The 20,034-nt window shown below is 42.6% G+C and overlaps 1 protein-coding gene across 5 annotated transcripts in view; it reads right to left on the reverse strand.

Moving 5' to 3' along the window:
* sulf1 (sulfatase 1) overlaps positions 1-20,034 on the reverse strand; it is a 90,611-nt gene that overhangs the window by 34,064 nt on the left and 36,513 nt on the right. For 2 of the 5 annotated variants that reach the window (XM_060861392.1, XM_060861394.1), the window contains exon 1: positions 6,450-6,786. The exons of 1 other annotated variant lie outside the window; for it this stretch is intronic. The gene's annotated coding sequence lies outside the window, so the exon portion shown is untranslated. Of the gene's footprint in view, positions 1-6,449; positions 6,789-20,034 lie in introns of those variants that run through there. 2 more of the 5 variants (XM_060861389.1, XM_060861391.1) reach the window with 2 other exon arrangements.

Genomic DNA, 20,034 nt, shown 5'->3' on the forward strand with positions numbered 1-20,034 from the left:
GAAATGAATGAAAACAGCAGAGGGTCTCTGTCAAAAGATTTAGCCTTTGATCAGAAGTGGATGACAAATAACAGAAAAACATGCGTAGTAACAATCGTTTTTATGGGATATTTTGGGAGTGAGGAAGAACTGGTAGACAACAAGTTTACATTTTGCAGAAAAATTACAGCTGCTATAAAGAATACATACAAAGTTTCTTTGTGTTGAAGCGAATATTTGCTTTTTTTTTTTTTTTTTTTCCTCTTTCGAAAAAGGTTTTACCAAGATGAACGGTTCCAACACATCCCACGAGAGATAAATCATTCTGAGAAAAATATAGACAGCTTCAACATAAACATGACATTTCTAGCCAGATGTCAATGTAAAGTAACATCTAATCTAAAATATTCCACTGCTATATAGTTCCCATCTGCAGCTCAGAAACTTACCCGCTACCACACGACGGGCTGCCAAATGAAGACTTTTTACGCTCTGCGGTCGTCTTTTTATTTTTTATTTTTTTATTCTCTATGTCAAAAGCGTCCAAAGAGACGCAGTTTCCACCCCTGTAATTGTTCTTCATAAATAAACCATGTCTATTGGGCTCCCGCTTTAATGTTTGAATATGAGCTGATATGAATATGAGCTAATGATTTCTGCTAGAGAATTATGGGGAAAAGTTCAGACTTTACTCTTCTTATTTTTTACTGGTGAGAGTGTGAAATAAAAAAAAACAAAAAAAAACCTGGCATAGTGCTTTAGGTGGAACTAAAAAAAAATAAAAAAAATCGAGTCATTTACATCTCCAGAGCTTTGTCGTGCCTCATAGGCTCATTACTCACGCCCGTGGCTGGGCACGAAAACTCCACTGAGGCGGTTTACACACAATGACCCGTGCAGACCCATTAATGATTAATGAGCATGCCTCCCAGGCCACTTGTTCCACGGATTTGCTTGACGCGATGCCGGGAATCAAAGGCTTTGTTAACACGTCACGCTTGTCTAAGTGGTTTGTGTTATTGAGACTTTGGAAGCCTTTGACTGATTGAATGATTACAGAATGAAACTTGGAATAATAATAACAACCAAACCACATGTTTATGAAGGGAAAATGGATTATGAGTGCTACTGTAACGAGCTGGGCCTAATTGAATTGGGCTTCAATTCCAAACAAATACAGAACAAACATCAGGCTTCACCACTGGAGACTTGCGGAGTCGTCGCTGTGCAAACGTGCATAATATAATAATATAATATGGTTTAAACCAGACAGACCTGCTATAATTTAGTGCTTTTCACTCTATATTCGACTCTGTTTATTGTATTAACTTCATTATGCTGAAGACATTATGCTTATTCCTCGGATTTAAACTTTCCACCTGGTTCCATTTTTAACCGCGATTTCATCCAAAACTACAAATTATATAAAATCTAAACGTCACATAAAGCAGAAGTTGCACCTTCTTGTAAAGAGACGAGTCCCAGAAATACCTCAGGGGTTCTCCGAAGCAAAGGGAAGCGTTAATAAAGTTTTTAGTATGGAACAATCAGCCCACTTTTTCCATACATGTTGACTTAACCAGACACTGCAGCTCAACAGTGTTGAAAAGTAAAAGCCCCCCAAAAATCTGCAAAGCTCTCGGGGGCATTTAGGAGCTTGTCGGAATTCCACTCGGCGTCCCGTCGAGGAGAGGTGAAAACTCTGTCAGCAGCCTACAGCCGTGGAGCTTCTGCCTTTCTGCGAAACACTGCACTTCCAGAATGTGGAACGTGTGCAGACAAGAGTCGTGGGAAAAGTCCTGGACTGGGAGAACCGCCGTCCCAGAGCTCGTCTGTCACACGTTAGAGCTCCTGCTGCTGTGCGGAACGGTCGAAGACGACGGTCGTTTAAAGCACTATGGTTTTCAACCTGCCTCTGTATTCACTCACACACGTGTATAAACAGAGGGAACACGAAAAAGAAAGAAAAATAAAGAGTGCGCAAGAGCAAAATGGGGCGAGAAAGGAAAGATGAGTGAGAAAGAAAGACGGGGCCTATAATTTGTGCCGAGATCGGCCCTTCTTTCCGCTACAAGTGGTATAAATGTGTGAGTTTTTTTTTGAAGCGTGCAATCGCACCATTTGTAATGCAATTAACTCTCGAAGTCTCATGAAATCTTTCCAGTGCCAGCGTTTCAAATCTCCGCCTCCCGCTCAAGGTGTATGATCTTTTCAATCATATGATTCATTTGGAAGGACCATGCAGCCAAACATTCATGCTCATTTATTGCGTTGGTGCCAGAAGAGCAAACATGAGCTGTGTAGAGCCAAGTCTGCTAGCATGCCATGCATAAATACCGCTGATCCCAAACTTGGCTGAGATCTCTTCTCTGTGGCTGTTCGTTTAACTATCAAAAGTAAACGTTCATGGGTTTCTTTTTTTTTTTTTTTTCTTCACTTCTGCAGTGTGGGTGCATTCAATCAAGCGTGCCTGAGCTAACCTCTTGATAAAATGATTTATTTTAACTCCGCAGATAAATAAATAAGACTAGGTGAACCTTGATTCGCTTGACCAAAGTCTGATTGCTGATTGGTCTCGCTCCCATCACCGTGGAAACCATGAAACAGTGGAGACATGCTACTTTACAACAAATCTTTTTTTTTTTTTTTTTTTTGCTAATCCCTAACTGTCAGATTACTAGCCAATCCTAGCTCAAGGAGCAAAAATCTTTACGTGAGAAGTTGGAATTAAATGTCGTAATTAAAAGTCACCGTTTTAGGTGTACACCGCCATCTCGTGTATGAACGTCCTCAGGGACATTTATCCGGCAGTGAGCAGAAACACATGCTCTAGGGCAGTTTACACACCGGTCAAAATACCTTTAAAACCATCATCGGGTCTACTTTGTTGCTGCGTGCGCATGGAAAACTGCAGGACTGCAAACCGAATGAGTTCCCTGTTGCTCTTAAAGGTAGTCAAAAGATGCACAGCAAAATGAATCAAACAGAACTGTGGTCCAAACGAAGCACAAGACCCCCCTGTGATATGAAGTACAAAGGGGGAAAAAAAAAAAAAACAGCTAAAAAGTGCCTCATGCTGTCTTTTATTAGAAGAGCTATGTGTTTGCTCACCCCCCCCCCCTCCCCACTCAATCACCCCACCCCCCAAAATCACCCCCCCATCCGTTTTTTCTTCTCAAATTGTTCTCCATTATCTCGTATTTGGAGGAGCGGAGGATGAAAGTGCCAGCTCCTCGGCTGCGTCACCTTTTGAACGGCCCTTGTTCCGATCCGTCGTGACGGCCACTTAATCGCACGTGACACACGTGGAGCACATTTTCTCTTTCAGATCTAAACCAGATTGTCGGATTACCGCACAACAAAGGTGGGGCAGCCGGGTGGACGTGGACATGCTCGGGCTCAGGCTGAGGCTTTGAGCCTGAAGCAGGAGTCCGCAGACTTCCACGCAGAATCATTTCTCTGTCTCGGACTATTTTAGCCAGAGATAGATTCCATACAAACAAACAGAGAAGCTCGTCATATCATTTTCCTGTTCTTTCTCTTCATACATTTCCCATTCTCTACTAGTTTCATTTGCTTGGAGGAAAAAGCAGTGATGGCTTGCCCTCCTGGACCTCAGATCATTCTCATGCTAAGGACTTTGCTCTCTGATGAAATACGACAAACGAACATCGAAGACGACGCAATTAAAACGATTATTCGTTCGCATTAAAAAAAAAAAAAAAACACAAGTAAAAAAAAAACTAAAGAGACGTCTGTGCGGACAGTTACAGACGTATGATGTTTGCAGTCCTCCTCTTTAAAAAAAAAAAAAAAAAAAAAGGCATGGCTTCCTGTGGGATTCTGTTATTAAGTACAGAGATAAACCGCCACTTTAGAGTGCAGTGTGATTTCCTTTATCAGATCGACTCCCTGCATTTTAAGTCCACTTACAAAGCAAAACTGACAATCAGAATAAAAAAGAAGAATACCTTTAGGGGCTTAAGACATTTCTTTTTTTTTTTTTACAAAAGGCTAGAAATGTTTAAGGATGCTTTATAAACTTTAAAAAAAAAAACAGAAATCTTGTATTACTAATTTATTGTTTCATACATTCACGATCAAATATCATAAAACATTCAATAACCAACAGCCTGATAACGTCCCAGAGAGCAGGGCACTTATTTACTGCCTTCAGTAGTCAGTTCCGTCTTACACACGATAGCGAGAAGGGAAAAAAAAGCAGAATCCATCGTTAAAGAATCCTGTGAGGTAAATGCTTTTATTGCAAAGAAAATGCACACATTAGTCATTTTATTACAACTCACTTGGGTATAAATCGAACTGTACCAATGACTCAAATGGCCAACTTTCAAGACAACCCAGAGGGACGAATCCAACAATGTTTAAGGGTTTTTTTCCTGCTTCTCAGTGTGTGTGGCTCTAATATGGGAGTAATAATGTTCTCGTGCTTAAAAGAATTTTAAAAATCATCAAAATGAATGATGTCGTTTCATATGGTCTGTTTTAGGTGAACAAAGAGAGAGCTTTTAAACTTGCAATCAATATAGCTTTAAATTAGTTTCCATGTTTCTCTCTCACACACACACACACACACACACACACACACACACACACACTTTCAGCCTTGGAGAAAGTGACTAACACAAAGGATCATCAGATTATCTGGTAAAGTGACAAGTGAGAGCAGTAAATAAAATTCAGACGAACTCAATCACCTACAGGACTTCACCTGGAATCAACCCGTCACCTAAAACCAACTAAAACGCTAACCTTAGATAAATAAAACAGCAGCGCTGTAACTGCTAAAAGGCACCAGTGCCACAGATTGTACAGTGCCTGGCACCGGGGATTTGTTTGACAGTAAGACAGAACACGTGCGGCTCGGCTTTCGGCGCCGTCTACAAACAGCCGCTTTCTCCACCAGAACCAGGAGCAGAAGGTGAGAAAGAAAAGAAATGGGGCTCCTGGTTTAGGTTTGAATTTAGAAATAAAAAGGAGAAAATGTCAGAAAAGTGAAATAACAGCACAATATAAAGAGTGCGATTGAGAGGCAGACATCATAAACGCAGGACACACACTTTCACTTATTATTCCAAGAGCTCTTTTCCTGAATGTGCCTCCGATCTTGAGGCAAACTTTCATGCTGCCTAACCGGCTACAGGAGTAATATTTGCGTTGGCACAGCCTTCTCTGGAATCGCAAATAATCTGCAACAGCTGCGAGCACTGTTTATGGATCAGCGGAAAAATGGTGGTCACGTCTTATATCTCGTATCTCATGCAGACTGGCTTTAGGGTTGGTGTTATCGAAGACAGAGAGCGTGTTTCCAAAACGGTGGTCAAAATAAACGAGAAACGGACGGCGGCGGTAGGTTAAAACGCCGCTGTCGCTTCGTGCGGCGTGTCGAGGGGATCGGAAAAAAAGAAGCAGGGTCAAAGTTCCGATGAAAAGACTGAAGAGAACTTTGGAGTATTTTGGAGAGCTCGGAACAGCTGGCACGGATTACTTATGATTTATTTTATATCAGTCTCAGTGCAGAGAAAAGACAGAGAGAGAGAGAAAAAAAAAAAAAAAAACGTGAACAATTTAGAAATATAATTTCTAGCCGTTTTGAGATGTCAAATAAATCGTAGTAAAAAAATCTGACTGACTGAAGTCGTTTTAGGCAACAGCAATAAACTTAGCAGCTACTAAATTCACATCCTCTTGCCGTGCCACGCTGATCATTAGTAATGAATTGACTCACGCTGAACTCACTGACCTTGCATTTGTGGTTTCGTCAGTTACATTTAGCTCCGTGTGTGTGTGTGTGTGTATATGAGTGAGTGTGAGACACATGATTACTACACATAAACCCCAATCATACGCCGGTGCTTTATGCTTTTATGCCTGTATTCTGGGCACCTGCCTGTTTTCATTACAAGATCTCTGCTACTCATGGCCCGAAGCTACATACATAAATAATACTCGCCGCTGCATTCCCGTGCTCTCGATGCTCGACTCTCTCTGCGACTCGGTGGAGATAAATAACTGAAGCGAGCCACAAATTCCTCAACCCCCCCCCCCCCCCCAACCAACCCCTTCTCAAGTGCACGTCTCAGCTTTGACAGTCAGTCCGGAAGCTTTTCGATATTTGTTAAAGACAACGATGTTGAAATGACTGATGCGCAGGATTACCGTTGTCCCGAAACAGACATTTGGAATTTGTTTGTCGTTCAGATCGAAGTTGCATCCTGTTCACTGATTTAGAGAACTGCAGCAGCATCGTCTTTCATTCACTAAATTCTCCAACACGATAAAAGTGTTCTGTGGCAATTTGGGACTAAATTTTAAAAAGGTCTGGAAGGACAGTTATAGCAAAATAACAGGATTTTTTTTTTTTTTTTTTTTAAACATACTTGACAGCAAATGTCAACTCAGATAAATCAGAAGAAATCATGAAAATGAGAAAAATAAAACCCAAGTACCTGACACACACACACACACACAGGAGTGGAAAAGTCTGGTGCTGAAGAAGAAGCGAGGACCTCGTGTCCTCACTTTGCGCTCTCTCCTGAAGCTGCACTGCTGTAAGTGAGGACCACACAGCTCCCAGAGGACAACCTTCCTCCTCTAATCCTTTCTTCGATGTGATGACACACCAAGCCCTAACCATCTGTTGAAACACGTCCTAGGGGCTCGCACCGCTCGAGCCGCGTAAAGACAAACCGGCAGGTCCAATCAGAGAGGTCGCTGGGTGGCTCTTCCCAGGCTGGAGGCAGGGACAAGGACAGAAGGCAGGGGAAGAAGGGGGGACGCTAGAGATGTCTGCAAACTCCGGCCACCGTAACCTGAGAATTACAGACAGAGAGAGAGAGAGAGAAAAGAGAGGGGGTGGGTTGATGGGTGGAGGGAAAAAAGTGTGTGAGAGTATGCGAGAAAGAGTAAGGGAAAGGAAAGGGGAGGGAGGGCAATGGTGTGTGGAGAGGTGTGTGTACGGGGGGAGGGGGGATTTCGGGGGACCTTATGACCAACAGCACACCAAACTCTCAGAAATCTGCACTCTTGTGTTCTAAACACCCACACACACACACACACACACAATACAGGACTCAAGACGTATGTAGAAGCCAGGACACACACCAAAACAGTCTCTGGAACACTACTGCACTTCTCACACCTAGGTGTGATAAATCTTTACCACAGGCAACATTCCTGCCTTTCACAATCTATCAGCATGAAAACACCCAAACAGAAAGGACTCAGTGGAATATTTATTTCTTCATAGGCTACAGAAAATAAATCCCTTACAAATCTTTGCTGATTCCAAACCGAAACACTAAACTTCCCGACGCAACACCGTGACAGGATCTCGCTGAAGAACCACCATCACATTTCAATCGTACCGACTTCTCGTCCGTTAGATCTGCTCAAACGGATGAGACGTCAACACTGTAGTTTAGGCGTACGAATAAAGTTGAACTACGAATAACTAAAGTGTGGGTCTTGAAATGATGTCACAGGAAAAAAAAACCTCAATGTTTAAAAAAAAAAAAAAAAAGTACTGTGATATCTATTTGTGATCATGTTTCATCATTTTCAGGTTCTTTGATTTGTCCCTCAGGGAAACCCTTAACAAAAATCTATACCATACACCACAACAGAGGATTTCCCTTTCACAAAGCTTTAATGATGACTCCATTTAGAAACCCTTAACCATCAATCACAAGAAACCACAAAGAACCCTTTTTTTCCCCCCTCAGAGTGAATTCCATGAAACTCACTGAACAAATAATTAAAAACACCAGTGTTGATTACAGATATTGGAATACAATCACATGCTGTTAGCGCTTCTAATAATACCCTATTCATGTCTACGTCGACGTGTAACATTAGAAACTTCGTCTCTTGTCGAAAGCTTTAAAAAGCCGTATGTTGCTCCGATCCGCTTTCCAGCGTGACCGGGACATCCGAGTAAGTTCATCAGGAGTGAGGAAATGCAAACAAAGGCTGCTAAGTGACCTATTAGCATTCTATAAAGCCACATTCACACCTGTTCCCTTGGTATTAGTTTCAGTTTGGGAGGACCCCTGCGACACACACGCTAATCAATCTTCACAGACCACAATCCTCTCAGCGGTCAAAACCAAACAAACGGGAATCGTCATCAGCGAAGGAAGCTGAAACCCTTTAGTGCTCCTTTTTTTCGTCTGCTTATTCTAGAGACTAGTTGTGTATCCACCAGTAATATGTTCAATCTGGCTTATTCTTCATTGATTCATTACAGACTAGGAGCCACCAGATGGCAAAACACGACTTAACAATTCAGTACCACAGAATAACATTTAACCTCCTGTCAGCTGTTTAATGCTTTGGATGAGACGCAGGTCTGATGCCCCTGGATGAGACGCAGGTCTGATGCCCCTGGGTGAGACGCAGGTCTGATGCCCCTGGGTGAGACGCAGGTCTGATGCCCCTGGGTGAGACGCAGGTCTGATGCCCCTGGGTGAGACGCAGGTCTGATGCCCCTGGGTGAGACGCAGGTCTGATGCCCCTGGGTGAGACGCAGGTCTGATGCCCCTGGGTGAGACGCAGGTCTGATGCCCCTGGGTGAGACGCAGGTCTGATGCCCCTGGATGAGACGCAGGTCTGATGCCCCTGGATGAGACGCAGGTCTGATGCCCCTGGATGAGACGCAGGTCTGATGCCCCTGGATGAGACGCAGGTCTGATGCCCCTGGATGAGACGCAGGTCTGATGCCCCTGGATGAGACGCAGGTCTGATGCCCCTGTACACATCTGTCTGACAGGTTTTCTTCTCCAGTCTTCACTCCATGCAGTGCGTACAATCAAATATACTTTCACCTAACACACTTACCTATGAGACTTGACGCCTAAGACAAACATACATCAAGTCTAAGACAAACGACGCCTAAGACAAACATACAACGTGCGTTTGGTCTCTTCACCGTGTTATTGTCCAGCGGAACTGCGCATTTGTCCAACGACTACTCACTTTACATGTGGAATTTAATTATGTCGCTTTGTAGAAGCCGACATTCTGTTTTCCTATTTAAGCTTAGACAAAAATTTATCAAGAGTAACTCCTCCTAGGGCTTTCGGGCCACATGCACCAAATTGTTGTATAACCTGTACAACCTATAAAGTTTGTTGCTATTACTTTTCTAAGCGATCCGAGTATCGGTACTTCCGGTACCGGATCTCAAAATGGCCTTTTTCCCCATAGACTCCCATTATAAACTTTGGAGGTTTATAACTCGGCAAGCTTTCGGACTATCTACACCAAACTCGACCGGCTCCTTTAGGGTGATACTCTGAACAAAATTGGTGTCCCGCAGCCCCGCCCCCAAAATATGTAAAATCAAAAAACTTTTTACAACATTGACATGTCATATATCAAAACACTCAGAACAATGAGGGGAACTTCCTCAAGAGTATTCAGATGACGTCACATGCTCGTCTCCTCTTTTTTCCAAATGTTTTGGCACCCTAGCTTTCTGTCCTCTTGGATCCAAACGTAACACTGATCCTTATGTCCACTCACCTCCAAAAAACACCGGCCTTTTGCGAATACTTGATTTGTCAAAGCCAACATCAAAGTTTGTCGCGACAAACTTTACAAATCTAGTTGGATATTAAATTAAAGCAAACAAAAGTCATTTTCATTTTGACATACTGTATAAACCTCTTGGCTCTTGGGTTAGTCAAGAACTGCAAAGGAAGGGAAGTGCAGAGCCCAAATTGATTTGAGCAAATTCACAAAGGGCAACCCCCTCATCCACCCCACTCCTTAATGACTCCCTCTTGTCCACCTTAAAACTCAACCAAACCTCCAACCCCCCACAACATAAGACCTTTATGAAAAGGGCAGTGGTGGCAGTGCTGGACGTCAGAATCTTTATCCAATATGGCATGTCTAACGTTGACTACATCACATGGTAGACTTTGCAATTAAATGATATCCTTGAACAAATTCTTCAGCATGTTTGTTGTTGTATTTGAAACTTTGCTAGGCATGCAAACTCATTATTCTAATTTTGGTAAGAATAGGGGAAAAGACCGAGCCTGGGAATTTGATGCTGCTGATTATAGGGCTATATAACAGGCTGAATGCTGCTGCTAGAGCGAGTCTTTCAAAAACTAAAAAAAGCTTGGTAGAATAGGAGGGTGGACACTTTGAACTCATCCTGTCCGTGGACGGCCTAAACTCCCTGCAGGAGGGCATTGAAGATAGACACATGAGACAGAGGTATAGAGAGTACAATCCCGGCAAGTGTTAACCCCTACAAGGCACCCCACTCCAGACTGAGGGTTGCAGGTGCAGCAAGGACCTTGAGAGGGTTATTCGGTTCATTACACTCATTCATTTTGCTTGAATAAGATCTGTAGGGTTTCACCGGTCCTGAACCTGGCACCACAGCAATGACAGTGAGATGGAAAGTGCAGAGAAAGACAAACGGTCCAAACGGGGGACACCGTCATGTCTGCCTCACGACAGACCTATCACTAACAAGGTTACAGGTCTTTGAGGATCCATCAGTGGCTCTCTGGCAATTCTGGGACTTTACTTCCTATCCTTTTAGGATAGTGGCTAAACCACAAAAGGTTGCATCTGAGAGCCAGATGCTGAATGCCATAAAATGCATCACGTTTGATCTCAGCTCTGACAGATCCTCCAGTGCACCGATATAGCTACCGACAACATGGATGCAACGGTTAAGCTTACATGGCACATTAGCGCCCAGATAGCCTATATGAAATATAAATAGAAATGTCCTGCTGGGTTCCCATCGCAGGATCAGAGGCCACAGCAGCTTCTTTTCAACTTCATGTCAGGGAAAAACAGCTGAAGCTGTGGGGGTGGACTGAAGGTTATGTATAGGGTTTATGGTGCATTGCGTCTTGGCTCTGAAACGCTTTCATACGGAGTGACAGCTGAACACACAGACACTCACACACAAAGCTACCTGCTCATAACCGCAAACCCACATGTGACAAATTATCTTAGAATATACAGTATCGAAAGACCCACAGATGTTGAGATCCAAAGATTCGCAATATTCACAGAATGCAAATTCATCTGATCGGGTTTCAAAATAAAACAGTAAAATGGGAACTAATATCATCACTGAACACAGAGGTGTCGTATCAATCACTGCGTATGATCTAATGATCACTGATGGGTGGGAAAGCTGTTATGGTCAAATTCTGTCGAGTAATCTCTTTTGAGTAATCACATCAAAGGACTACATGCAAGTCATCAACTGAACAAAGATCAATAGAGATTCACTTCTCACAAACATGAAAGCCAAGTAAACAGTAGGGAGGAGAAGATCTTCGAAGGAAATACAACATTCATGATGACAGACTCACTGTCTTGAAATGCAGAATTTCCAGAATAACCAATAAGGAGTGAATGTTTGAAGTCTCAATAACTGTGTTGCTTCTGACCCTGAAGCTCCTGAAGATCCTGAAGCTCACAGAGGATGAAACTGATAACACAAGAAGTCACTTCCTGTGAAACTGTCATATCCCCGGTCTGGCTTAGAATCATCGCTGTAGTTCATCAAGCAGGCTATATGCATCTTCCAGACGGAAGCAGAACCTTGTAAGCCTAAGATTTACCTCAGCTGCAAAACACTTTCCTTACCTGAAGGGGAAGAAGGGTCAAATAAAACACAAGGCATTAGTCTGGATGGTGACGGTGACCATAGAGATTAAAGGGGTGGTAAAACACGATTTCACTTTTCTAACTTTAGCTAGTGTGTAATGTTCGTGTTTGAGCATAAACATCTGCAAAGTCACAACGTTCAAAGTTTTAAGCAAAGGGAGATATTTGCTTTTAAAGAAAGCCATTTCTAAGGACTACAGCAAACGGCCGGTAAGGACTACACAACATTCCTCCAGGGTTTCTGACGTCACTAAGCCCAATATTTACATAAACCCCTCTTCCGAGAATATTAAAGGGGGGGTGGTGGTGGTGGTGGTGGTGGTGGTGGTGGTGGTTATATTGCTGTGGAGAAGAGTAAGGGGCGTGACGTTTCCGAAAAACGTGCAGTAGGCGGTTAGCAAATCACAACACACTGGGCCAGCTAACCAATCTAAGCCCATTGCTATTTTTGAGGGACTGGCTTCATAGAACCCAGAAGCCATCAGACCGTTTTATAAGGAGGGACAGAGCAGTGTAGAATAAAGGTAAAATATATGAAAAATAATGCAATTTTTAAAAAACGAAGCATGAACAAGTTACAGTGCACCCCACAAACACAATCAAGCTTTCGAAAAAACGTGTTTTACCACCCCTTTAAGAATGGCAGGAGGCAGAATTAACACTGCTAATGCCACACTTAAGGCAAACAAGGCAGACAGAGAGACACAATACTAAGACTAAGTACAATCCAGAGTTCAAATGAGGCATGAATTCGTAAAAAAATGATACCGGGAAAAACCTATTGAAAAAGTTTGTGTGTTTATGTGCCCTATGCATTTAAATTGTGCAGTTGCCTGGTAAACAATCCATGCAAACGGAGTAAATAAAACCTTAGCTTCTGAAAGATCCTGAGAGAGAACCAAAAGTTTTAGGCCCAAAAAAAGTTCACACAGGGAGACACATGTGGCATCTAATGAGAAGAGACAAGCTCAAAGTCTGAACTCGATCTCTGGATAAACTCACGGTGCTCAATTAAAACACAGACAGAGGAAGACGAGTAAAGACTTCTGTGGAAAGGAAAGTCTAGATAAGTCATAACAGAAAGACGGCACATAAAAGGTCAAACAATCCTCTTACCTTATAGAGGAGAAGTTCTTTAATGAGTGGCGCACAGACATTTCCGGATCTTGAACGGATGGCTCACATTTCCTTCTTTTTTTCGTGAATTCCTTCTCCAACATACCTGCGCTCACTGTTCTATTTTCAGCCTGCATTTTCCAAACCCAAACCAACATTTGTACAAATGCTAACGGTGAGCCCGAGGTTCTTTGTTCTCAGCTTTAAAAGCTTCATAACGTCGTTTATGATTCTGATTATTTATAATTCAGTTTTGCATAACTGTGATCCTCCTGTGACCGATCTGATTCAAAATAAAACATATCAGAGAGGGTTTAGGCAGTTTTGTGGATGGCCGAGGGGAGCAAAGTGTGTCCCTTTGATCAATGTGACAAAATCCTTTCTATCAGGAGTACAACTAAAATGAATCTAGAAAATAGGGACACTTTATAAAAAGCATGCATCCTCAATCCGGTACTGTTATGAGAGGAAGCATTCACCTTAAGGAACCGACCACCGTAACAGCACGAATTGATTCAGATATACGTGTGTGGCTGAAAGTCTGCAAGAGTAAAGATCAAGGATCTCAGGGGGAAGTTGCTCATAATGCTTAAAGTGCTCTCCTGTTACCATAGAGCTTTGTGCTCCGGTTCTTTCTCTGGAGACTGTCGGGGGAAAGGACTAGTCACATGCAACCCCATAACCGCACACCTTTCCGCACACACAGACTACTTCTATGAAAGCACCGTGTCCAATTCCATTAGAGATAAGCAGATACAGACCAAACCCCATTTAAACAGAAGTAATCATGAAAACACAAACAGTCCATCACGAGTGTCTAGTTTACGTTATCGTAACCTATTATAAAATCACACGAGCCTTCGGTAAACTTGATGTAAAGCAAGATGGTCGATATATCGACGCTGACTAACAAAGTCAGTAGTCGACCAATAAAACCTCTTTATTTATCTATAATATTACTGTATGTCTGCCAAATGCTGTAAATTACACAGTATATCAAAGCTTGTACACGTGCATTAGAAGCATGCATTTATCTGCTTCGTAGGTATTACTCAGCACTGTTAGTGGTTTCCGGCTACACCTGCTGGGTCGCCACATTAACCTTTCAGACCTTTGAAAGGCCCTCCATCTTCTCCTGAACGAACAATGAGTTGTATCCGGAAGCACACTTTTAATCCTCTCAGACTCTCAAATGAAAGGCAAGAACAAGGCAGAAAGGCCAAATCCTGCATCACAGAGGCCCTATACGTTCTCCAACATCCCAAATGACCGGACGCATATAATCCTATAAAGCATGCACCACTGGGGCAGCAAGGGAACAAATTCAGGTCTGGTGTGTTGGGAAGAGGCATAATCTAGATTATAAAAAAGACCTAGGAAGGGAGCTGGAGTACAAGACAAGAAGAAGGTTTATCACTATGATGGCATAAGATAAGAAGCCTTTTAAGAGATCAAACCATTGCTGAGAGCTAAAAAAATATATATACCTATAAATATATCTTGAAAGGGGCATGAGAAGGTCAGAGCAAAGTAGTAGCCTTTAAAACTGCTCAAGATGTGGCGTTCAGCCTGGCACGACCTGGAAGCTGAAATAAAAGTGTGATTAAAGCGAATGCACAGTAAACTCGCCGGCGCACACGGCTCAGCTGCACGCAAATACTTCAGATTTGAAGAGGAACCCAAGCATAGGAGATGCAAAGAAGCCTGATTGGCTGTGGCTTATTTTAATGGGTAATTTCGGGCTGCTCCAGCAGTGAAAACAGCATGGAGCTAGCAAGTCGTGATTGGCACTTGGGGTGGGAAAAGCTTTAATCTGGCCTGGTGTTGTACTTTTTTTTCTTTAGGAAATAATTATCATCAAGCAAGCAACTAAACAACAATGGCAGGAGTACTCAAGATTTATCGCCTCCAACAGTTATTAATAGCATTTACAAGCACACCCTTTTGGTGAGGAAATTCAGCTACTCTGAGTAGGGGTGGAAAGCCAAGCAGTCCCCTTTCCTCCCTTTGCCCCAAGTGCTCACACCTGGCTGTTTATGAAGGGGCAGTAGAAAAAGGGCATTATGGCCCCCCATGCTACAATAGATTGCGTCTGGACCACTCACACACTCACAGTTATGAACAGCAGCAGCTGCTGTGCTGAGGATGGCTGCAGTTACGGTCTCTGTGGGTACATTTACTTACGGATTAATGCGATCCAACAACAAAGAACATCGCTTAGAGAGGTCGGAAGGACGCAGACGGGTTCAAAAAAGACGCTGAACATCTTTTTTAGACAAAACAAAACTGCATATTGAGTCTGAAAAAGAAATATCAACCTCACATGGTTTATAAACAAAAATATCTGCAAGCAAACATATCAGTCACATATAAGTGGTGTGACTTCTTATATAACTCAGAACAAATCAAGCAGTCCCATGATATCAGAATCTTCTCTGCTGGGACATTGTGGTGAAATAATGTGGTGTCGCACGTTATTTCAACATAAAGCTGTGTATAGAAATGACCGTTCCCTCGATTTAAATGACACCATTTGGGATGTGCTGCCATAAAAAAAATAATCTGATGCTCAAGAGGCAATTTTTTTTTTCATTAAAATGAGGTCATACAATCGATCCGTTCATAGTTACTTTGTGAAAAGTCAAAGAGATAATTGAAAACACTCAAACAAATAATACAAACGGATGCTAACACTGGAGGCTCCTGAGAAACTTCTTAGAGCATTCCTCACATAAGACCCTGTTTCATCTTAAACATACGAATCTTTAAGCTGGGACCGTTAGTGCTGGAGTTATAGGAGTTTCCCCTTCTGGGAAATGAGAATTCAAGAGATTGACTTGATGAATTGTGTCGTTTTGATTTAAAACTGAACACGCCTAATTCACGTAAACGCACCATTGTGAAAAAGCTGAACCGACACTGAAATATGAGGCAGAAAAGATATTTTAGGAATACAAGACTGTCTAGAAATAGAGCGCTGAGCTGCCCAGCTGACCTGGCAGATCCCGTTTTATTGTGGAATGCCAATAGAGCTGTAGAGCAGTCATGGTTGAGAAGGCTGAGAAAGATCACACAGATCTCCAACAGGTGCAAATTCCAGCAATACCACCGGGTTTGGGAGGTTAAGCGTACTCTAGTGACACAACGGGCACTTTTAATTTGAGTATTAACATCGTAGTTTAGTTAATAAGCCACAACTGTCTGTACCAGGCACATTTTTTGAGGGCAGTAAGCCCAGAATATCCTGTAAAAGACACTAAATGACTGTTCTGTCACCTTCACGCTAACTGGGTATTTAAATAAACAAAGGTAGTAAAGAATGGAAAAAAGAAGAAAAGGATTGGCATGACAATGCTCTTGAAAGCAAGAAAAAGGACTGTATGTAAAGGGGGCTCGGAATCCTTATGCCACCATCGACCCCTTCCCCCATTTTCTGGCTGCTATCCTTGCTTCAAGCATCTAAGTAATGTGCTGCATTCAGGATACGAGTGTTTGATCTTGGTCAGGCCCAAGGTGCATGGTGGTCAGATACTCCACTACCGGTCCGAAATATAGCCAGTAAAGTGTCCTATGACATGACGTGACATACGGCTAAGTACGGTGACCCATACTCAGAATTTGTTCTCTGCATTTAACCCATCCAAAGTGCACACACACACACACACACACACACACTGTGAACACACACCCAGAGCAGTGGGCAGCCAATTATGCTGCGGCGACCCGGGGAGCAGTCGGGGGGGGTTCGGTGCCTTGCTCAAGGGCACCTCAGTCGTGGTATTGTCGGCCCGAGACTCGAACCCACAACCTTAGGGTTAGGAGTCAAACTCTCTAACCATTAGGTCACGACTTCCCCCACAGATCACAGATGACAGATCCTGCATGGCAGAAACTAGTAATGTAGCCTATTAGAAAATGCAACAAAAACAAATATGAACCTCGAAACCGTTTCACGTACGTGATGGCATTTAGCCAAAGAAAAATTAGTGGGTCTCTAGGGAGGCATCCACGTCCAGACCGCCTGGACCACTGGAACAAAACCACTAATAATCCAATTAGTCCACATTATTGCGTCTTGTACATATTCATTGAATTCTGCTGTTTGGTCAAAGAGAAAAAAAAAAGGAAGGAGATGTTAGAAAAAAGGAGATAGAGAGAGAGTGAAAAAGACTTCTATGTACCTTTCAGATGAGTTAGTGAATAAAATGCAAACAGAGCTTGAGCGGTCTGCTTTAGATCTTAGTAAACATGGCTGAGCCCCACCGTTCCACTCTGTAACCCTCTGGGCTGGCAGGGAGCTAAGGCTCTTGTCAAGTTCCAATCTTTTGTAGTGCTCCCCTGACATTCAGCCAAACTTCTTTCTCAAGATGTGCTTGCATATGTATGAGTGGAGAGTTAGGTGTCGTCTCCCGATGCACTGCACCAAAGCACTCGGCTCCAGCGTTGGGCACATTTTACTGGTGTAATTCAGCAATGAATACCACATTCCCTTTCTCCAAAGATCCAGTCACATTACGTAAATGATTAGCATAAAATTAAAGCACAAATTCCAACAGGATAAATGACTACTGCTGTAATGGCTCATTTAGATCCCTGAATGCTTGCAGAGTTGGTCAGATAAAGGGAATTCACTTTGTCTCCTCCCTCCAACAGGCCCTGTTGTCTTTACTTTATATCCCTATCATATCGTTCAGCTGGTGTGATCTTTCCCAACCATTTTCCATAGTCCGTAGGAGACATAAATCAGATCAGACAAAGTGCCTGAAGGCATCTAGAGACAGACCCACCATCTGTGTTAATGACAATGGTCTGGGTCCTCTCAGTAGATGACAAATCTTTGCCCTGTTTTGCTGTTCTAGACATTCATAGGTCCACAACCCCTACAGCAACCCAGGAATTCTGAGCATTCATCCAATTGTGGCTTATCTTGAGCGTTAGCCGATTATGCACAGCACAGGCACGGTAATTGTTCAGACATGCAGGCTCGTAGCAATTAAGTAATTCGAAAAAGGTGGACCCATGACGAGGCTCCATCTCTGCTTGAAAAAAACTTAAAACCTGCTTTAAAAGATCTGCTTAATGCACCTGGTGAAGAGTACGGTCTTTGTTCTCATGGAGTGTCAGCAAAACCAAAAAAGCAAAGAAAAACTTTAATGCTAGCTTTTACACGCTCTTATACTGACGGCTCTCAGTTGAGTGACACTACATCTGATAAAGCTTCTCAGGTGTGTGCTGCATCTTTGACGGATTCTACCAGCCCCATCTGGATATGAACTTTTGTACAATCTTTATTTTGTGTATCCTATAGGTTTATTTCATGGGTAGTTTGTCCAGGCTTCAAAGTCAAAACGAGAAGATTGTGTCATGTTTTAGTCATGATAAATCTTGGAATACTGCACACATGAATCATTCATACTTCATATCCTGTTTGCTGCACAATGGAGACGGCAGAGCCATAATTTCTATATACACGTCATCTCTTCTCTATACATACGCTTCTCGGACCGGCGCAATTCCGTAAGAAAAATGTACACAGGAAATGGCGAGGGCAAACAATTCCTTCCTGTTAAACATCTTTCTGTATTATTTTTCATCTTTGTAATTAAAGACGAAAACAAACATCTCGTTCTCGCAAAATTCCAGGCAGGATAAAACCTGAAGTTAGCACAGGACAGGATTTCTGTGTCTACCAGCTGACTACTAACGTACTTTTTACCATAATACATAGAAAATAAATAAATAAATCTAAATCCTTGAAAAACTGTTTTACACGAATGCACAAAAAGTGTTTTACACGAATGCGCAAAAGCTTCAACTGAACCTTTGTCGAGGGTTCAAATAAGTGGAGAAAACATGCTCAGTGTACAGAAGATTAATGAGATCTGTACCGGAGACAGAGCTGAAATTATAACCTTGACAATGTTGACACAGACATTGTAGAATGTTTCACAGACACCTTTGGCATTCTTGGTGAAAGAGAGACTAAATTCGCAGCAGGATAAGTAATCGCACTTTCACAAAAATATATTAACCCCATTAAATGATTACAAAGACGTTTGCGACACGTGTGTCTCGGTTTAGCATTTTGTTTTTATACCACATATTGAAACACTCTCTATTTTGTACATTCAAATTGAATACGCAAGATCTAACATGAATCGTTGTGCCAAATGTTTTCCAAACCACCCATGTAATCTGCCCTGCTATGCCACACTTTCTGGACAAGGCTCGTGTAAAATCTTTCCAGCTGAACAGATCCCTCTAAAGCTCTTGAATCACGAAAAGGCAGTAATCCCATCATGGCACTATGAAAACCATCTCCATTAGTGAAAGCACGAAAAAGAAGTGTCTAAGGCAGAACAAGGACTTCCAAGACCACCCAGCTCTTAGATTGGGTTCTCCATCTTTGCTAGACACACTCCTTTGGTGCGCAAGTGTGCGTATACTCAGAGGAATCATTCCTATCTCACCACTAAAGCCAAAAGCAAGGCCAGCTGGCCACACATCACCACACTGCCAAGTCCTTATGGCAACAGCAGGAGGACAGGTTCAACACTCTACTCCCGTTTCTTGCCTCTGACAGCAGCACCGATGTGGTGAAATCAATCCTTCTGTATTTAAAAGTCTGACAACCCCCTACTAGCATGCACCATCCCAGCCACAGCGTTAAACCATTACCCACATCTGCACTACCAGGAGGTGCCCGTTTCTGAAATGTTAAATGTTTGCTGTAGTCATTTCCATGGGCTGGAGCCCTTACTGAGATACAGATCCCCCATCTTGAATCTATGCAGATTTATGCCTAAGCATGAAGCCTGTGCGACGGGACATACATTGCACTGACTTCCACTGACAACACCAATGTACTCGAAATCATTTACAGACAACAACACATTCTTAATGCGTATGGAAGCCAAACGCTTCCATACTACTGCTCCTGAGCCAAGCTGGTTTACTCAATCACCCAAAGACATGAAACATTGCAGAGGGGAACATCTGGACAACAGCTTAAACGATCATTAATAGGGTTAGAAATAGAATCGCATGCTGTCTTGTAAGTGTGCAGATTGTTAAGCTATGTGTTTTTGCATAGTGTGGTGATACCACTTTTGGTTTGAATTTTCCTAATAAAAGTGTGGGTAGTGGTGTTACTCACGGCATGATGTCCCTCTTGCTACAGCACATTACAAGAACTGTGGGAAGTGCCAACGACCCCTAACCTTACTTTCACAGGTCATAGTATAGAGACTCCCGGATTAGCTAAAT

This window comes from Tachysurus vachellii, chromosome 25, assembly GCF_030014155.1.
Source record: "Tachysurus vachellii isolate PV-2020 chromosome 25, HZAU_Pvac_v1, whole genome shotgun sequence".
Lineage (NCBI taxonomy): Eukaryota > Metazoa > Chordata > Actinopteri > Siluriformes > Bagridae > Tachysurus > Tachysurus vachellii.